Here is a 20,284-nt window from a genome sequence, read left to right on the forward strand (position 1 = left end):
ATGGTAGATTCTTCATAAATGCTACTTTAATATTAAAGTAATAGTTACTTTAATACTAAAGTAATAATAAATAATAGGTACTTTAATCCTTGAATGCTTTGTTGAATGATGATAATGGTGATGCCTTTAATGATAATAGAAACAAATATTATTTACCACCTATTTAGCATTATACTTTATATACTTTGCATTTATTAGCTTATTTAGTCAATATTATAGGAACAGGAACATTGTTATTATCCACTGTTATTATCCCTTTTTTCCTTGATGAGTCTGGTTACTGGTTTTTCTATTTTATCTATCTTCTCAAGGAACCAGCTTTTAGTTTTGTTGCTTTTCGCTATAGTCTCCTTTGTTTTTCATTTACTTCTGCCCTAATTTTTATGATTTCTTTCCTTCTACTAATGCTGGGGTTCTTCATTTCTTATTTTTCTAGCTGCTTTAGGTCTAAAGTTAGGTTATTTACTTGACTTTTCTCTCATTTCTTGAGATAAACTTATATTGCTATGAACCTTCCCCTTAGCACTGCTTTTACTGAATCCCATAGATTTTGGGTTGTCGTGTTTTCATTTTCATTTGTTTTTATCCATACGTTTATTTCCTTTTTTTTTTCTTTCATGATTTGTTGGTTTTTCAGAAGCATGCTGTGTAGCATCCATTATTTGTATTTTTAATAGATTTTTTCTTGTAGTAGACATCTAATCTCACTGTATTGTGATCAGAAAAGATGCTTCAGATATTTTTTTTTTTTTTAATTTGCCAAGGCTAGCTTTATGGCCCAGGATGTGTTCTATCCTGGACAATGTTCCATCTGCACTTGAGAAAAAGGTGAAATTTATTGTTTGGGGGTGAAATGTCCTACCAAATAGGTATCAAATAGGTATCAAGTAGGTCTAACTAGTCCATTGCATCACTTAAAGTTTGTGTTTCCTTGCTAATTTTGTTTGGTTGATCTCTCCATAGGTGTGAGAGGGGTATTAAAAATTCCCACTCTTACTACTGGTGCTACATCGCTTCAGTCCTGTCCAACTCTGTGCGACCCCAGAGACAGCAGCCCACCAGGCTCCGCCATCCCTGGGATTCTCCAGGCAAGAACACTGGAGTGGGTTGCCATATTCTTCTCCAAGGCATGAAAGTGAAAAGTGAAAGTGAAGTCAGTCGTGTCCGACTCTTAGTGACCCCATGGACTGCAGCCTACCAGACTCCTCCATCCATGGGGTTTTCCAAGCAAGAGTACTGGAGTGGGTTGCCATTGCCTTCTCCAGACCACTCTTACTGTGTTACTGTTAATTCCCCCTTTTGTACTTGTTAGTATTTGTCTTATGTATTGAGGTGCTTTCCATTCATTTAAGAGCTGGTTTGGTGGTGTGGAATTCTCTCAGCTGTTCCTTGTCTATAATACTTTTGATTTCTCCTTCATATTTGAATGATACCCTTGCTGGGTATAGTAATCTGGCTTGTAGGTTTTTTCTATTTCATCACTTTAAGAATGTTCTGCCATTCCCTTCTGATCTGAAGAGTTTCTATTGAAAGATCAGCTCTTATCTGTATGGGGATCCCCTTGTGTCTTATTTGTTGCTTTTCCCTTGCTGTTTTTAATATTTGCTCTTTGTGACCATCATTAGTTTGATTAATATGTGTGTTATTCCTTGGGTATCCTGTTTGGGACTGTCTGGGTTTCTTGGACTTGAGTGGCTATTTCCCTCCCCATTTTAGGGAAATTTCAACTATTATCTCCTCATGTATTTTCTTACGCACTTTTCTTTCTGTCTTCTTCTTCTGGGACTCCTATGATTTGAATATTTGGGTGTTTAACATTTTCCCAGAGGTCTCTGAGGTTGCCCTGATTTCTTTTCATTCTTTTTTCCTCTCTGCATGTATTTCCACATTTCTATGTTCTACCTCACTTGTTCTATCTTCTGCCTCAGTTATTCTACTGTTGGTTCCCTCCAGAGAGCTTTAGATCTCATTTATTGCATTATTTGGCTGCACAGCACTGGAGTAGCAGCTGTGTGGTGCTGGAGCAGCAGCTGCATGGCACTGGACCAGCTATGAGGAGATACCCCACATCTAAGGACAGAGAAGCCCCAGCAAGACGGTAAGAGGGGTGAAATTGCATTTAGAATCAAACTCCATACTCACCAGAGACACTCAGAGGGCTCAAAAAAACCTTGTGCACATCAGGACCCAGAGGCCCCACAGAGACTGAGACAGAACTGTGTTTGAGTGTCTCCTATGGAGGTACAGGTCAGCAGTGGACCGCCACAGGGGCAGGGGGGGTGCAGCAGACCTGGGTGTGGCATAAGCCCTCTTGGAGGAGGTCACCATTAACTACACCATAGAGCCACCAGAACTTACACAGGACTGGGGAAACAGACTCTTGGAAGGAACAGACAGATACTTGTGTGCACCAGGAACAAGGAGAAAGGAGGTATGACACCACAAGAGACTGACCCAGACTTGCCAGTGAGTGTCCAGGAGTCTCTGGCATTATATCTACTACTGTGGGCAAGAATCCCTCAGAAGAAATGGAGTAGCCGCCATAGTCAACAGAAGAGTCTGAAATACAGTACTTGGATGCAATCTCAAAAACAACAGATGAACTCTGTTAATTTCCAAGGTAAAGCATTCAATATCACAGTATGTTTACATACAAGTCTATTTTCCAACCAGTAATGCTAAAGGAGGTAAAGTTGAACGGCTCTATGAAGATGTACAAGACCTTCTAGAATTAACACACAAAAAAGATGTCCTTTTCATTACCAGCGACTGGAATGAAAAAGTAGGAAGTCAAGAAATACTTGGAGTAACAGGCAAGTTTGGCCTTGGAGTACAGAACGAAGCAGAGCAAAGGCTAGTAGAGTTTTGCCAAGAGAACACACTGGTCATAGCAAACACCCTTTTCCAACAACACAAGAGAAGACTACACATGGACACCACCATTTCACCAATACTGAAATCAGATTGATTCATTCTTTGCAGCCAAAGATGGAGAAGCTCCATACAGTCAGCAAAAACAAGCCTGGGTGCTGACTGTGGCTCAGATCATGAACTCCTTATTGCAAAATTCAGACTTAAATTGAAGAAAGTAGGGAAAACCACTAGACCATTCAGGTATGACCTAAATCAAATCCCTTATGATTATACAGTGTAAGTGAGAAATAGATTGATTCAAGGTATTAGAGCTGATAGACAGAGTGCCTGAAGAACTATGGACAGAGGTTCATGACACTGTACAGGAGGCAGGGATGAAGACCATCCCCAAGAAAAAGAAAAGCAAAAAGGCAAAATGGTTGTCTGAGGAGGTCTTACAAATAGCTGAGAAAAGAAGACAAGCAAAGGCAAGTGAAAAAAGGAAAGATATACCCATCTGAATGAAGAGTTCCAAAGAATAGCAAGGAGAGCTAAAAAGCCTTCCTCAGCAATAAATGCAAAGAAATAGAGGAAAACAATAGAATGGGAAAGACTAGAAATCTCTTCAAGAAAATTAGAGATACCAAGAGAAAATTACATGCAAAGACGGGCACAATAAAGCACAGAAATGGTATGGACCTAAGAGCAGAAGATATTAAAAAGAGGTGGCAAGAATACCCAGAAGAACTATACAAAAAAATCTTCATGACCCAGATAATCACGATGGTGTAATCATTCATGTAGAGCCAGATATCCTGGAAGGTTAAGTCAAATGGGCCTTAGGAACCATCACTAAGAACAAAGCTAGGGCAGGTGATGGAATTCCAGTTAAGCTATTTCAAATCCTAAAAGATGAGGCGGTGAATGTGCTACATTCAATATGCCAGCAAATTTGGAATATTCAACACTGGTCACGGGACTGGAAAAGGTCAGTTTTCATTCCAATCCCAAAGAAAGGCAATGCCAAAGGATGCTCAAACTACTGCACAATTGCACTCATCTCACACACTAGTAAAGTAATGCTCAAAATTCTCCAAGCCAGGCTTCAACAGTACAGTTCAGTTCAGTTCAGTTCAGTCGCTCAGTCATGTCCGACTCTTGGCGACCCCATGGATCGCAGCACACCAGGCCTCCCTGTTCATCACCATCTCCTGGAGTTCACTCAGACTCACGTCCATCGAGTCTGTGATGCCATCCAGCCATTTCATCCACTGTCGTCCCCTTCTCCTCCTGCCCCCAATCCCTCGAGCATCAGAGTCTTTCCCAATGAGTCAACTCTTCTCATGAGGTAGCCAAAGTACTTGGAGTTTCAGCTTTAGCATCATTCCTTCCAAAGAAATCCCAGGGTTGATCTCCTTGCAGTCCGAGGGACTCTCAAGAGTCTTCTTCAACACCACAGTTCAAAAGCATCAGTTATTCAGCGCTCAGCCTTCTTCACAGTCCAACTCTCACATCCATACATGACCACTGGAAAAACCATAGCCTTGACTAGATGGAGCTTAGTCAGCAAAGTAATGTCTCTGCTTTTGAATATATTATCTAGGTTGGTCATAACCTTTCTTCCAAAGAGTAAGCATCTTTTAATTTCATGGCTGCAGTCACCATCTGCAGTGATTGCGGAGCCCCCCCAAAAAAGTCTGACACTGTTTCCCCAACATGAACCGTGATCTTCCAAATGTACAAGCTGGATGTAGAGAGGCAGAGGAACCAGAGATCAAATTGCCAACATCTACTGGATCATGGAAAAAGCAAAAGAGTTCCAGGAAAACATCTATTTCTGCTTTATTGACTATATCAAATCCTTGATTGTGTGGATCACAAGAAACTGGAAAATTCTTCAAGAGATGGAAATACCAGACTACCTGACCTACCTCTTGAGAAATCTGTATGCAGGTCAGGAAGCAACAGTTAGAACTGGACTTGTAACAACAGACTGGTTCCAAATAAGGAAAGGAGTACATCAAGTCTGTATATTGTCACCCTGCTTATTTAACTATAGACAAACTACATCATGAGAAATGCTGGGCTGGATGAAGCACAAGCTGGAATCAAGATGACCGGGAGAAATATCAATAACCTCAGATAGGCAGATGACACCACCCTTATGACAGAAAGTGAAGAAGAAATAAAAAGCCTCTTGATGAAAGTGAAAGAGGAGAGTGAAAAAGTTGACTTAAAACTCAACATTCAGAAAACTAAGACCTTGGGATCTGGTCCCATCACTTCAGGGCAAATAGATAGGGAAGCAAAGAAACAGTGACAGACCTTATTTTGGGGGGCTCCAAAACAATGTAGATGGTGACTGTAGCCCTGAAATTAAAAGATACTTTCTCCTTGGAAAAAAATTCTGACCAAGACATTACTTTGCCAACAAAGCCCATCTAGTCAAAGCTATGGTTTTTCCAGTAGTCATGTATGGATGTGAGTTCAGTTCAGTTCAGTTCAGTTGCTCAGTCGTGTCCAACTCTTTGCGACCCCATGAATCGCAGCACGCCAGGCCTCCCTGTCCATCACCAACTCCTGGAGTTCACAGATTCGCGTCCATCGAGTCAGTGATCCCATCCAGCCATCTCATCCTCTGTCGTCCCCTTCATCTCGTACCCTCAATCCCTCCCAGCATCAAAGTCTTCTCCAATGAGTCAACTCTTCACATGAGGTGGCCAAAGTACTGGAGTTTCAGCTTTAGCATCATTCCTTCCAAAGAAATCCAAGGGCTGATCTCCTTCAGAATGGGCTGGTTGGATCTCCTCGCAGTCCAAGGGACTCTCAAGAGTCTTCTCCAACACCACAGTTCAAAAGCATCCATTCTTCAGTGCTCAGCCTTCTTCACAGTCCAACTCTCACATCCATACATGACCACTGGAAAAACCATAGCCTTGACTAGACGGACCTTTTCGGCAAAGTAATGTCTCTGGTTTTGAATATGCTATCTAGGTTGGTCATAATTTTTCTTCCAAGGAGTAAGCATCTTTTAATTTCATGGCTGCAGTCACCGTCTGCAGTGATTTTGGAGCACACACACAAAAACATCTGACGCTGTTTCCCCATCTATTTTCCATGGAGTGATGGGAGGGTGCCATGATCTTCATTTTCTGAATGTTGAGATTTAAGCCAACTTTTTCACTTTCCTCTTTTACTTTCATCAAGAGGCTTTTTAGTTCCTCTTCACTTTCTGCCATAGGGTGATGTCATCTGCATATCTGAGGTTATTGATATTTCTCCCAGTCATCTTGATTCCAGCTTGTGCTTCATCCACCCCAGCGTTTCTCATGATGTAGTTTGTATATAGTTAAATAAGCAGGGTGACAATATACAGTCTTGACATACTCCTTTTCCTATTTGGAACCAGTCTGTTGTTCCATGTCCAGTTCTAACTGTTGCTTCCTGGCCTGCATACATATTTCTCAAGAGGCAGGTAAGGTGGTCTGGTATTCCCATCTCTTTCAGAATTTTCCACAGTTTATTGTGATCCACACAGTCAAAGGCTTTGGCATAGTCAATGAAGCAGAAATAGATGTTTTTCTGGAACTCTCTTGCTTTTTCCATGATCCAGCGGATGTTGGCAATTTGATCTCTGGTTCCTCTGCCTTTTCTAAAACCAGCTTGAACATCAGGGAATTCACGGTTCATGTATTGCTGAAGCCTGGCTTGGAGAATTTTGAGCATTAGTTTACTAGCATGTGAGATGAGTGCAATTGTGCAGTAGTTTGAGCATTTTTTGGCATTGCCTTTCTTTGGGATTGGAATGAAAACTGACCTTTTCCAGTCCTGTGGCCTCTGCTGAGTTTTCCAAATTTGCTGGCATATTGAGTGCAGCACTTTCACAGCATCATCTTTCAGGATTTGAAATAGCTCTACTGGAATTCCATCACATCCACTAGCTTTGTTCATAGTAATGCTTTCTATGGCCCACTTGACCTCACATTCCAGGATGTCTGTCTCTAGATGAGTGATCACATCATCGTGATTATCTGGGTAGTGAAGATCCTTTTTGTACAGTTCTTCTGTGTATTCTTGCCACCTCTTCTTAATATCTTCTGATTCTGTTAGGATGTGAGAGTTGTACTATAAAGAAAACTTAGCAGTGAAGAATTGATACTCTTTAACTGCAGTGTTGTAGAAGACTCTCAAGAGTCCCTTGGACTGCAAGGAGATCCAACCAGTCCATCCTAAAGGACATCAGTCCTGAATATTCTTTGGAAGGACTGATGCTGAAGCAGAAACTCCAATACTTGGCCACATGATACTAAGAACTGACTCACTGGAAAAGACCCTGATACTGGGAAAGATTGAAGGTGGAAAGAGGGGACGACAAAGGATGAGACATTTGGATGGCATCACTGACTCAATGAACATGAGTTTGAGTAAACTCGGGAGTTGGTGATGGACAGGGAGGCTTGGTGTGCTGCAGTCATGGGGTCACAACGAGCAGGACACACTGAGTGACTGAATTGAACTGATTTCATTATTGATGGACTCTTCTTTATTTCTTCTAGGTCCTTGTCAAATATTTCTTGCAACTTCTAAATCTTCGTCTCTAGTGTATTTATTTGAAACTCCATTTTATTTTCAAAATTTGGGATCATCTTTCCTATCATTATTCCCAGTTACTACTCAGGTAGACTCCCTATCTCTTTTTTTGGTTTGGTGGGCATTTATCTTGGTCCTTTAACTGATGAATATTTATCTGCCTTTTCATTTTGTTGAGATTGCTGTGTTTGGGGTGCCCTTTCTGTAGGCTGGAAGTTCATGGTTCCTCTTCATTGTGGAATCTGCTCCCTGTGGGTGGGGTTGGACTAGTGGCTTGTCAAGGTTTCCCTGGTTAGGGAAGCTAACATCTGTGACTGCTGGGTAGAGCTGGATCTCTTCTCTCTGGAGTTCAATGAAGTGTCCCGTAGTGAGTTTTGGGGTGTCTTGGGTTTGGCATGTCTTTTGGAAGCCAGTCTTTTAATGCTCAGGGCTGTTTTTCTGCTGTGCTGGAGAATAAGCTTGGTATGTCTTGCTCTGGACCTGTTGGCTCTTGGGTAAAACTTAGTTTTGTTGTAGGTACGTAAGCTTTTGGATAAGCTCTTATCTATTAATGTCCCCTGGAATCAAGAGTTCTGTGATGTTCTCAAGTTTTGGAGTTAAGCCTCCTGCCTCTGGCTTTCAGTCTTATTCTTACAGTAGTCTCAAAACTTCTCTATCCATACAGCACAGATGATAAAACATCCAGGTTAGTGGTGAAACAATTCTCCACACTGAGGGACACCCAGAGAGGTTCATAGAGTTACAGGGAGAAGAGGAGAGGGAGGAAGGAGATATACCAGGAGGAGAAGAGAGGGAGTTATAAGGGGAGAGAGCAATCTAGCCAGTAATCAGTTCCCTAAGTACTCTTCACAGTCTGGAACACCCAGAGAGATTCACAGACTGAAGCAGAGAAGAGAAGGGGGAGGAAGGAGATAGAGGTGACCTGGGGGAGAAAAGGGAGAGTCAAAAGGGGAGAGAGCAGTCAAGCCAGTAATCACACCCTTAAGTGAAAATGGATACTGAGGATTAGATTCTTAAAGGTACAAAACTGATAACAAATACCAAAAAGCAAAGATTAAAAATCTAGAGTAGAGGTTAGACTCTCAAAAACACAATATTGAAAATACAAATCAAAATCAATCACAATAATTGTAAAGTATATACATATGAAATTTGCTTTAATATGGGCTTTTTTTTGCAAGGTGATAGTAGGTTATAAAAATGAAAATTAAAAGAGTAATAAATAACTTGATTTTTTTTAAGTGATAATAGTAAAACTATAGGAATTTCTCTGGAGCTGTTGTGGGCAGTGTGGGGTCAGTTCAGTTTCAGATAGTTCCTTGTTCCAGTTTGTACTTGTTCTCAAGGTCAATTGGCCCCCTCCAATGCATAGTCAATGTTAACTACAGGGTTTTAACCTGTTGCACCTGTCACTTCCAGAGCAGTTCCCACTTCTTTATTTTGGATTCCTCTTTTTGCAAGTCTCTTCAGTGTCTAACTTCTGCCCTGATACAAGAGGGAGAAGGTGGTCACTTATTTAGGCTCACTTGTTCAGTTGTGTTGTGAGGAGGGAGGGACACTGCAAATACCAATGGACTTTATTTCTGGGGGGCTCCAAAATCACTGCAGATGGTGATTGCAGCCATGAAATTAAAAGACACTTACTCCTTGGAAGGAAAGTTATTACCAACCTAGATAGCATATTAAAAGCAGAGACATTACTTTGTCAACAAAGTTCTGTCTAGTCAAGGCTATGGTTTTTCCTGTGGTCATGTATGGATGTGAGAGTCGGACTGTGAAGAAAGCTGAGTGCTGAAGAATTAATGCTTTTGAACTGTGGTGTTGGAGAAGATTCTTGAGAGTCCCTTGGACTGCAAGGAGATCCAACCAGTCCATCCTAAAGGAGATCAGTCCTGGGTGTTCACTGAAAGGACTGATGCTGAAGCTAAAATTCCAGTACTTTGGCCACCTCATGCAAAGAGTTGACTCATTGGAAAAGACTTTGATGCTGGGAGGGATTGGGGGCAGGAGGAGAAGGGGACGACGGAGGATGAGATGGCTAGATGGCATCACTGACTTGATGGACATGAGTTTGGGTAAACTCCAGGAGTTAGTGATGGACAGGGAGGCCTGGCATGCTGCGATTCATGGGGTCACAAGGAGTCGGACACAACTGAGCGACTTCACTGAACTGAACTGAATTGACTAATACCACTTCTTGTGCCTGGAACATGTTAAGTATTGCCTATTTATAACTCACTGTAATATTTAAAGAGGCAGATCCTCTTCAGATGTCTCTAGCTATTCTGTTTGTTTGGAAACTTTGGGAGAATGTGTGGAGGAGGACAGTAATCTTTAAATTTCTTCAATTATGTATGGTTTAATTTTAATAATAGACTACTTTTATAACTACTTTATGGCTTTATCACTTTTTAACTACTTCATGAAGTTTAATATTCCTATCATTATTCCATTTAGAATCATATATTAATATGAAAATGATTAATGTATCTACTTTCATAATATTCAGTTTCCCATTTGAGAACATACTATCCATGTCTATTTGTTTAGCCATTTAATTTCACCTTCATTATTGTTTGTAATAGTGTTCACAAAAGCCTTCTGTGTGTTTTATAATTCAAGTGTTAGGTTATTAGAAATGCAATATTTTAAAATTAATTTTGCAACTGTTTTGGCTACTATATTGAACTCTATTGTTTTGTATATATACTTGTAACAATTTTGTTTTAAAAACAGTATATCTAATTTATTTTTAGTAGAATCTCTTGATTTATACTTATTTTTTTTCTGAAAATGCAATGATTGTGTTTCTCTTTTTTTTTTTTTTTTTAACAGTACTTCTATAGTTGCTGATGGTTGCAATTGATTGATTCCTGCTCCCAGAACAATGCTAATAGTAATGTCAGTGCCTTCTGGTCTCGTTTTCAATTTAATGGGAATGCCAGTACAGTTTCAAGGTTAAGTATAATGTTGTCTGTTGACTTCAGTAAATAGCCTTTATTATAAATGATAACTATTTTTACATTACTTTCTATAGACTTAAAATAAAAATTTGCTATAAACTGTAAAATTTCCTTTTTGATTCTTTTGAAAATAGTGTTCTTTTCTCTCTGATCTGTTGATTATTAGTAGATTTTGTAACACAAACCTTTTTTTTTTTTTTTGCTATAACAAGCCCCACATGGATATGTTTGATGAAAAGATCTGAAATATAGTCTGTAGTTTTGTCTTTTGTGCTTTCTTCTAAAGATTTCAGACTGTAGATTATCATGGCTTAATAAAATAAAGTGATATATTTTCAAATAGGATTGCGGGGGGTAGGGGAGGGAGAACAGAATGGATTATACAGAAAGAGAATTACCAGTTATTTGAAAACTGAAAAGAATATATTCATTAAACTGACTGGGTTTAGAGTCTTTAGGAAGTAATTCTTTGACTTTTTATTTCCAGGTTTTCATGGGCTTAGTCAATAATTTCTTACAATTTTGCATTGCATTTATTTGCTGCTGTGCTATTTAATAGGGCTCTAGGTAAATCTTATTGTATTTGATATTCACTATAACACTATGAATCAGGCATATATAGTCATTTCCCCATTAAAGATAAAAATAGTAGCTCAAACAGGCTTGACTTGTCCAATGTCACACGGGTATAACAAGCAGCAGTCAAGGTTAAAATCCCAAATAATTTAGAGTCCAGTTTTCTTTTGAGCACACTATCTTGCCACTTATTCTAACTTTTAAAGGCCCCATGGGTCACATCAATTTCTCTCTCCAATGTAATTTAACACTTATCTTCCTATGTTTTCCTTGAGATAAACTCCATCACTTCATTCATCACACTGAATTGACCAAGACACCCTTAATGTTGCTTCTGCTTAACTAAACTTGAGTCAGATTTCTTCCTGCCCAAAGGCCCCAGACGTCCCTTTTCTTAGAGAATTTACTTTAGAGAACAGCGGTAAATGCCGTCTTTGTCTTTGAGATGTAAGCATTCTCCCAGCCTTTTGACAGTTTTACAAACCAGGAAGGTCCTTCTCAAGGACCTAGGAGACATCCCTTTGAAAAGTAATCATCAAGAAAGATAGCACCTTTATTTTCCAGGGTCCATGTGAAGATACCAGCCCAACTTTCCAAAGATAAGCACCAATTAGCAAACACCGAAGGCCCAGTTACACTGACCAGCTTTCACTTCCTCTTTAATATTGTCCTGTATTTTTCACTGGCTGACCCCAGTGCTTGAAAGCTCTTCCATCTATTGTCTGAGTAGAATTCAATTGCTCTCCTGTGTTACAGCAGTCTTGAATAAAGTACTCCTTCTCTATTTAACTCTGTCAGGTACAGTATTTCTCTCTCAGTATTAAAATGTTTCAGTTTATTTGGTAGTCTGCCTCTCTGCTCTTTGAAGTTCTTAAAAGCTGCATGCATGCACATATACTGGGTTTCAATCCTGTTTTTAATTCCTAACACAACAAAAGTACCTAAATATATGAAATATTTAATAAATGTTGATTGAATACATAGAATATGTTTGAATAAATAAATAAATGACTGAATGAATAGGCTACTGGAAGGAAGTTTGTGGTCCAGAGTCCCTGCTTCCATTACAAATATAGCTCTCTTAACTTTTAAAAATAACATTTGGAAGTGCTGACCCATAGCAGATGCTTCCTAGTATGTAAAGACAGAAAATCAACAAGTGGCTGCTATATAAGAGGAACTCTAATGAGATCCAGATAATGCTAAGGGGGTGATCTCATCCTTCTAATTTAAATCCACCCTCCATTTTCCCTTAAAATCACCAGATAAAATAACACTGTCAGGCCTGTGCCTCAAGAATAATAAGTTAAATGAATGTTTTGCTGGAATACAGAAGCTGCATAAAGCTTTGCTTCAATGAGAGAGTTCTATTTCACCCACCAACATTCACCTTTTCTCAGATACCAAAAAATCAGGACGGTGTTCTGCTATCAGTTTAAGGTACAGTTTGGAAAAAGCATGAATTGGATAAACAGTAATGCCTTCTTCAGCCCTTTCTTTTAAAAACTGTCTTCTGAAATTGTAATGTAATTGAATTTCTTTATTAATGAAAGTCAGATCACTAGATTTCCTATTATGATATACCTTGATAAAGCAGTTTTTCTACATCATTAGCACCCAACACCTTGGCATTTCTTTTTACTATCTTCTCATACTAGCTTTAATTCCTTCTGTTTTTACTGTTTCATATAGCCAGACAATATGTACAGCGTTTGTAATTGTCTGTTTACCAAGTCACATTCTATCATTCAGGTTGAATCAACCTCACTTTTATTTTAGCTTAATTTCTCTCTGTAGGGTATGTGCATTTCCACCACCCTCCTTCCCAGGAGGACAGGCTCTTTAACAGAAGTAGACTCAGCAGGAGGCCAGCCAAGGGACACTTCTCTTCTACTCACCTCACCTGTAACTTTGCCTCCAGGGGCTTCCTTTCCACTCCCCATATTGATGTTTCCTTTATAATACTTCTCTCCTTCCCTGGTGGCTCAGAGGTAAAAGTGTCTGCCTGGAATGCAGAAGACCCAGGTTCAATCCCTGGGTCGGGAAGATCCCTGGGAGAAGGAAATAGCAACCCACTCCAGTACTTTTTCCTGAAGAATCCCATGGAGGGAGCAGCCTGGTAGGCTACAGTTCATGGGATCGCAAAGAGTCAGACACGACTGAGCAACTCACTTCTTTATAATACTTAGTACAATCTATAATTATGTGTGCATTCCTGTGTTTATTTGTTCAATGTTTGCCCCTTCCATTAGACTGAAAATTACAATTATAGGCCACGTCTTTTTTATCAACCTCTGTATCATGGCACATGGCAGCCATTGGACAAACACCTCTTGACTGCAAAATGGTAATCTCAAAGAAGTCAGACCATGACTGAGTTCATCAAGGGCCAGGAGTCCAAAGCAGAGCCCATGCCTGAAATTCTGACAAGGTCTTCCAGCTTCCTCTACCAGGAGAGGATGAACACCAAACCTGTCACTAGCATCACACCCACATGTTGCCATCAGTTCTTTAAAATACTTGAAAATGTATAGCTGAAATTGCTACCACTTAGGAATATAGCATTTATAGAGCATCTATAACATCTTGATAACTCTTTAAAGCAAACCATTTCAACAGCAGTGTTTATAATTTTTGAAATTTTTTTCTAAAAATCCAGAAAACCTACCTTCTAAAAATAAACAACCATGTATTTATTTATGAACTCTCTAGGCCTAGAGCCAGGCAGAGCAGCTAGGGCCAACCAAGTCCATATTCCATCCTGGGACCATCCTCCTCTGACCACTTCACCTGTGACTGCCTTCAGGTGCTCCTTTATCAGTTTTGCCATTTTGCATTTTTCTAACACAAGCTACACATTTCAAGTGAAATACTGTAAGAGGGAGTGGAAAAGATGAGAGGTGTCCCAGAATGCTGCCTAATATTAAAATATTTACCTGAAAGTGTGAAAGCTAGAATGGCAAATTATGCCATCTGTTAATATTTTTAATTTGACAGTGGAGAGAATCACTGTGGGTTGATATACATCAGTGATCAGAATACAGCTCCATAACTTAGTGATTACACATACTATAAGCAGCCTTGTTCACTTTTTAGACCAGCTTTCATGACATATTAAACAACACAGTATTATCTTTTTAAAAGCCAAAGATATAATATTTATAAAGTGTCTAATGCAGTGTCATGCACGTTATTAGGGCTCAGTAAATGGCGATGATGTGATAATGGTAATGTTGGTGATAAAGAGCATTTAGTTGTCACATTCATATCCTGAATAACTTGTAGTTTTGTTATAAACCACATAAGCCATAAATACACCCCTCAGTCTTTAATTTTAAACTGTTAAATTTGGCAGAAAATAACTTATGGATACATGCTCCCCTTCAGGCACTCAAAACTATTATTCTCTCATACCTGTTTACCTCCCATCCACAGCCTCTTGGTTCTGTTATTTCTGTGGTAAGAGCCTATATAATCCTGGCTTGGTGGGTAGAATAGAGGCAGGGAGCTATCAGGAAGGCTGACCAAAGTCAATCCAGATTTCTGATAACTTTTCTCTGGAGACCTGGTTTCCAGTCTGGACTCAACTACCACAGCAGGTAATGATATAACCTTGGGCAAGTGACAACCTGTCTAGGCTTAGCTCCTCATTTGTACAAATGAAGGGATTGGCAAAGATTTCCTTCTAAAGCTCATTCCATTTATTTCTACAAGGGCTGTGATTAGTTCCTGTCACTCCAGGCAATATCTTTCTGTCTTAGCTAATAAGGTCATGCATGTTCAAAGTCTATCAATGAATCATTTTGCAGAGGTGCTACAATTCTCTATTGATGTTCTTCTGATCAGTTTGAGTGGGTGCTAACTATTAGAAGGAATGTTCTCCCTAAAAATGTATCCAGTAATAAACTTGTAGTTAACCCACACACGTATTAACAAGTTATTCTCAGGAGTTCAATAACAGTATTTCTTTGGGACACTCCTATCTTTAAAGATATCACATAGGTCAATCCTGATATCAATGACCATCATTATCCTCAACAATTACTCTGATTAGTGATCACAACAGACTCACATGCTTTATTGGGACATCCAGAAATTATGCACCATCGTCTAAGAAAACCAAGAGAAATAAAATAGTTCTCTACATAATTCCTACGTTTTCCTCTTATTTTCCTTTAGCAAGTAGAGTACTTTATCTTTCCACTTACTTTTGATGGTTAAATTTAATGAACTTTTATTATGTAATTGGTATATTTTTTACTCAATGTTTTGTTATTTCTCTTCCAGAATCATATTTCTAGGCTTTAGTAACTGTGTCTCACTTGGTCCCAGTAGAATTTAAACATACACACATACTCAGGAGTTTTTCTTTCTTTATAAATGCAGATCTCTTCACCTGACTTGATCTCATCAGATTCTTTATAGAGAGGCTTACTACATGTGACACAAGAACCCTATAGATAAACGTCCATAACAGACAACATAATTGAACATTGGGGGCCAGTTTTCTTTACCTGGTGGTGCTGATAGCTGGATCAGAATATTCACATTCACATTTTAATCCTTTAATCTAGTAATCAATGTATGACCTGAGGCAACAAGTTAACAGCTTGCCAAAACTAAGCCTGGGCAGATGGCAACATTGATCCAGACTGCAATTTCCCTAGACCCCTGGAAATATCTGGTGGAAGAGTGTGATGAACAGTCACAAAGGAGGCAGGTGCCTGATCCCTGTGGCATCACTTATCTTCTCTCCCAACTCAAGGTACCGAGTTTACTGCATTTTCCACAAAAATCATGTATGTTATTAACAAGTCCTGTTTTCTCTGGGACACCATGAATGAAGCAAATCATATTTCCATTCCGTTCACTCAAGCCATGACAAATATGCCCTCTCCTTTCTCAATAATTGCAATAACATATCCCTGTAACTCTGAAAGTTTTTCTGTTTTTCTTTTTAAATCTTGCCTTGTTTACTTGTCACTATCCATTCTTTGGAACTCTTGAGATTTTATAATTTATACTTTTGAGAAAAATTCCCCAAACATCTGATGTCAAATATTTCTCTGTAGGTGAAACCTTCAGGGCCTTGGCTTCACAGCAGATGGCAACACGATGCAGTGCTTTTGCGTTTGGCCATAGACAGCGTCCATATTTAAAGCAGCCCTATTGTTCCTGGTAAGCACCCAGATGAATAGATTGAGCCTCTCTGCTATTTTGAATTTCTGTGTTTCTTGCCAAGAGCACACTTCTGCCTGTGCTTGCCTTGCATATTTATGCCTTCCTTTACTTCTTTGCCTCTGACTCACACCTTGAATGGCACATTCTTCCCCTTTCTATTGCCCACTTTTTACCTAGAAGGTTGTGTTTTCCTCTGATGTGGCAATGTTAACCATCAAATAGTTAGGAACTAAAAAACCTCTTGATGAAAGTAAAAGAGGAGAGCGAAAAAGTTGGCTTAAAGCTCAACATTCAGAAAATGAAGATCATGGCATCTGATCCCATCACTCCATGGGAAATAGACGGAGAAACAGTAGAGACAGTGTCAGACTTTATTTTGGGGGGCTCCACAATCACTGCAGATGGTGACTGCAGCCATGAAATTAAAAGATGATTACTCCTTGGAAGAAAAGTTATGACCAAACTAGATAGCATATTTAAAAACAGAGACATTACTTTGCCGACTAAGGTCCGTCTAGTCAAGGCTATGGTTTTTCCGGTAGTTGTGTACGGATGTGAGGGTTGGACTGTGAAGAAGGCTGAGCGCTGAAGTATTGATGCTTTTGAACTGTGGTGTTGGAGAAGACTCTTGCAAATCCCTTGGACTGCAAGGAGATACAACCAGTCCATTCTGAAGGAGATCAGCCCTGGGATTGCTTTCGAAGGAATGATGCTAAAGGTGAAACTCCAGTACTTTGGCTGCGTCATATTAAGAGTTGACACATTGGAAAAGACTCTGATGCTGAGAGCGATTGGGGGCAGGAGAAGAAGGGGACAACCGAGGATGAGATGGCTGGATGGCATCACTGACTTGATAAATGCGAGTCTGAGTGAACTCCGGGAGTTGGTGATGGACAGGGAGGCCTGGCGTGCTGCGATTCATGGGGTCGCAAGGAGTCGGACACGACTGCTGAACTGAACTGAACTGAACTGAAAGAGGAACTAAAAAGCCTCTTGATGAGAGTGAGAATGGAGAGTGAAAAAGTTGGCTTAAAGCTCAACATTCAGAACATTAAGATCATGGCATCTGGTCTTATCACTTCATGAGAAATAGATGGGGAAACAGTGGCTGACTTTATTTTGGGGGCTCCAAAATCACTGCAGATGGTCAAAAGACACTTACTCCTTGGAAGGAAAGTTATGACCAACCTAAATAGCATATTAAAAAGCAGAGACATTACTTTGTCAACAAAGGTCAGTCTAGTCAAGGCTATGGTTTTTCCAGTGGTCATGTATGGGTGTGAGAGTTGGACTATAGAAAAAGCTGAGCACTGAGAATTGATTCTTTTGAACTGTGGTGTTGTAGAAGATTCTTGAGAGTCCCTTGGACTGCAAGGAGATCCAACCAGTCCATCCTAAAGGAGATCAGTCCTGGGTGTTCACTGAAAGGACTGATGTTGAAGCTGAAACTCCAATACTTTAGCCACCTGATGTGAAGAGCTGACTCATTTGAAAAGACCCTGTTGCTGGGAAAGATTGAAGGTGGTAGGAGAAGTGGACAACAGAAGATGAGATGGCTGGATGGCATCACCGACTCAGTGGACATGGGTTTGGGTAAACTCTGGGAGTTGTTGATGGACAGGGAGGCCTGGCGTGCTGGGTTCATGGGGTTGCAAAGAGTCAGACATGACTGAGCGACTGAATTGAAATGAACAGAGTAAGTCAAATGTCTCTCCTGAGTTAATGATGACACTGGAACTCTTATTTTTTGGAAACTGTATTGCATTCAAATATTTTCCTTGTTTTTTTTTTTCCCCCCCCCCAGGTGAATGATATGAAGATTCCCCACAATTTTACTTACTTTGTGAAGGTATCTTTTTCCAGAGTATTCTAAAATTTTACTTCATCAGAACTTCTAATGCAGAAATCAGGGGCAAGGTAAGTCAGCATGGAGAGGAAATCAAAAGGAGAGTTGTCTGATCCTAAGGCAGAAACTTTGTATCTTCCATCATGGCTGTACACTTTTAGCAACATAAGGAAAACCCATCTCTAGGAGTGCTAGTTGCCCTATTTTGCATTCAACAAATAAATACACTTAAATCTGCAAATGAAGTATAACACACTTCCTTTCTAAATATGCATTTCCTTCCAGAAACTGTCAAGAAAACAACAACACAAACACACACAAATTCATTTCCCCTTCTTACTTGCTGTCCTTGCATCATGCCTGTCTCGACTTGGCTTCCACTATGACACAGCTGCAGGAGAGGCTTGAATGGGGAAGCAAGTGTTGAATGAACTTACCTCATTACAGAGTCCCTGAAAGTGGATGTTCGACTCTAAATTTCTACAGAAATGGTGCAATTGGTGAAGCTGGTCTTAATATGGTGATACCTAAAGGAATCTAATTTTGTTAGATGAGAATGAAGTCGCTCAGTCGTGTCTAACTTTTGTGACCCCATGGACTGTAGCCTACCAGGCTCCTCCATCCATGGGATTTTCCAGGCAAGAATACTGGAATGGGTTGCCATTTCCTTCAGCAGCTTATAAAGCATTCTCAGCAATAGCACTACAGTAGGATCATCTGAAGAGCTTTAGAAACTACTGAGACCCAAGTTACTCAGATTAAGTTGCCTAGTGTGGGGACTGAAATATCTACATGACCTTATAAGCTCTCTCAGTGTTTTTTAATGAAATCAAGGTGGAAAGTCATTGAGCTGGAATTTCTCCACTTCATGACTCTCAGTTTCAAGCAGCAGGCAAAAATGGGGCTTTGGATAGAGTGTTCATTTTTTACAAGACTTCAAGAGTATATCAGAGAATAGTGTCTTGGGCATTCCCCCAGTAGTACTAAGAAACAAGAGATATGCTGAGACTCAGAGTTCTGCAAGCCACGGACCTTCCCCACAATATGTCACCTTTATCAAGGAGAGGTGAAGTTCTCATCAGAAACAAAGTGCGGACAAGAAGGCATGGCAAATATAGTGCCAGAAAGGGTGACAAGTGAGACGGGCACACAGGGCTCTCCCAGGATACAGCAGACCCCAGACCATTTATTCTAGCTTTCTCTATAGTTAAGGATGAGTATCCTGTCTGACCCTGCTGTGGTCAGAATCCAGAAGGTGTTTTAGCGAGGGAGGCTTCTAGGGGTTCTATGTTGGAGACCCCAGTTTAATGAAGCTGAGGACATCTGGGCTTAAAGTTCAATAGTTTCTCCATAAAGTTTCTCTCATATAATGGTGTCATTTGATTAAAACTATGAAACTGAAAAAAACCTCATGGTTTACTTAAAAATGTAGACTATCACAGAAGTATGGAATTTTACTCTTATGATCCAGCTCTGGCAGTCTAAGCCATATCTTCTACATTAAACACTCAAGAAAGAGAAAAGTCATATAGCCATTAAGGGTCATTGGAAAATAAAAACTAGAAGGCAGAGGAAAACTGAATGAACCATTGGAGAATCAATCCATTGGATGGTATAGACAAACAGAAAGGAGATTTGCCTCCTAGATCAGTTCCTCGTTCCTATCCTTGCATATAGGTCAAGAGGGAATATCTGAGTCACGTGCAAGGTCAAGATGGTATTTGTTAAACCTCTTTCTCACTGTCATTTCTTTTGTCTTTTATTTCCCTACTCTTGTTCCTTTCTCTGACCTTTTCCTCTTTCATATACGATTTTCATCCTTTATTTCACCTCAGAATTACCTGATCTGAAATATGATCACTTCAAGTTTGTTCAACTTCTTTAAATCATTCAGAGACAGTTTCAGATTTGCATTTCTATTTCGGGAATCGAGGGAGTGCTTTCAAATTCCCCCCACTGTTCTTCAGAAATCACTTTTTTCTTATCACATTTCTAATCAAACTTTAGTCTTAAAATACCTGTCATTTCTCATAGACTTTGGAGTTTGGATGTTCTGACAGAAGTTTTGAGGAGGTTTTTTAAAATTATTATTTGTAAAATAAAACTATAATTTGAGAGAATAGTTTGACTTATCCCTGTGGATTTATTTTATTAATTATACCATCAAGGACAAACTTAATTACATTGTTTTCTCTCTCTCTTTTTAAGTTTGTTAATAGGGTTTGAATTTTATTACTTACAGAATGGTCTTAAATAACTTTGTCCAAGATCCTTT

At 39.6% G+C, this 20,284-nt stretch overlaps 1 non-coding gene across 1 annotated transcript; it reads left to right on the forward strand.

Moving 5' to 3' along the window:
* Positions 1-12,956: 12,956 nt before the first annotated feature.
* TRNAS-GGA (transfer RNA serine (anticodon GGA)) lies at positions 12,957-13,028 on the forward strand. Its single transcript has one exon. It is a non-coding gene; the product is annotated as a tRNA-Ser (tRNA).
* The last annotated feature ends 7,256 nt before the right edge of the window (positions 13,029-20,284 follow it).

Source organism: Capricornis sumatraensis, chromosome 13, assembly GCF_032405125.1.
Source record: "Capricornis sumatraensis isolate serow.1 chromosome 13, serow.2, whole genome shotgun sequence".
In the NCBI taxonomy this organism is placed as follows: Eukaryota; Metazoa; Chordata; class Mammalia; order Artiodactyla; family Bovidae; genus Capricornis; species Capricornis sumatraensis.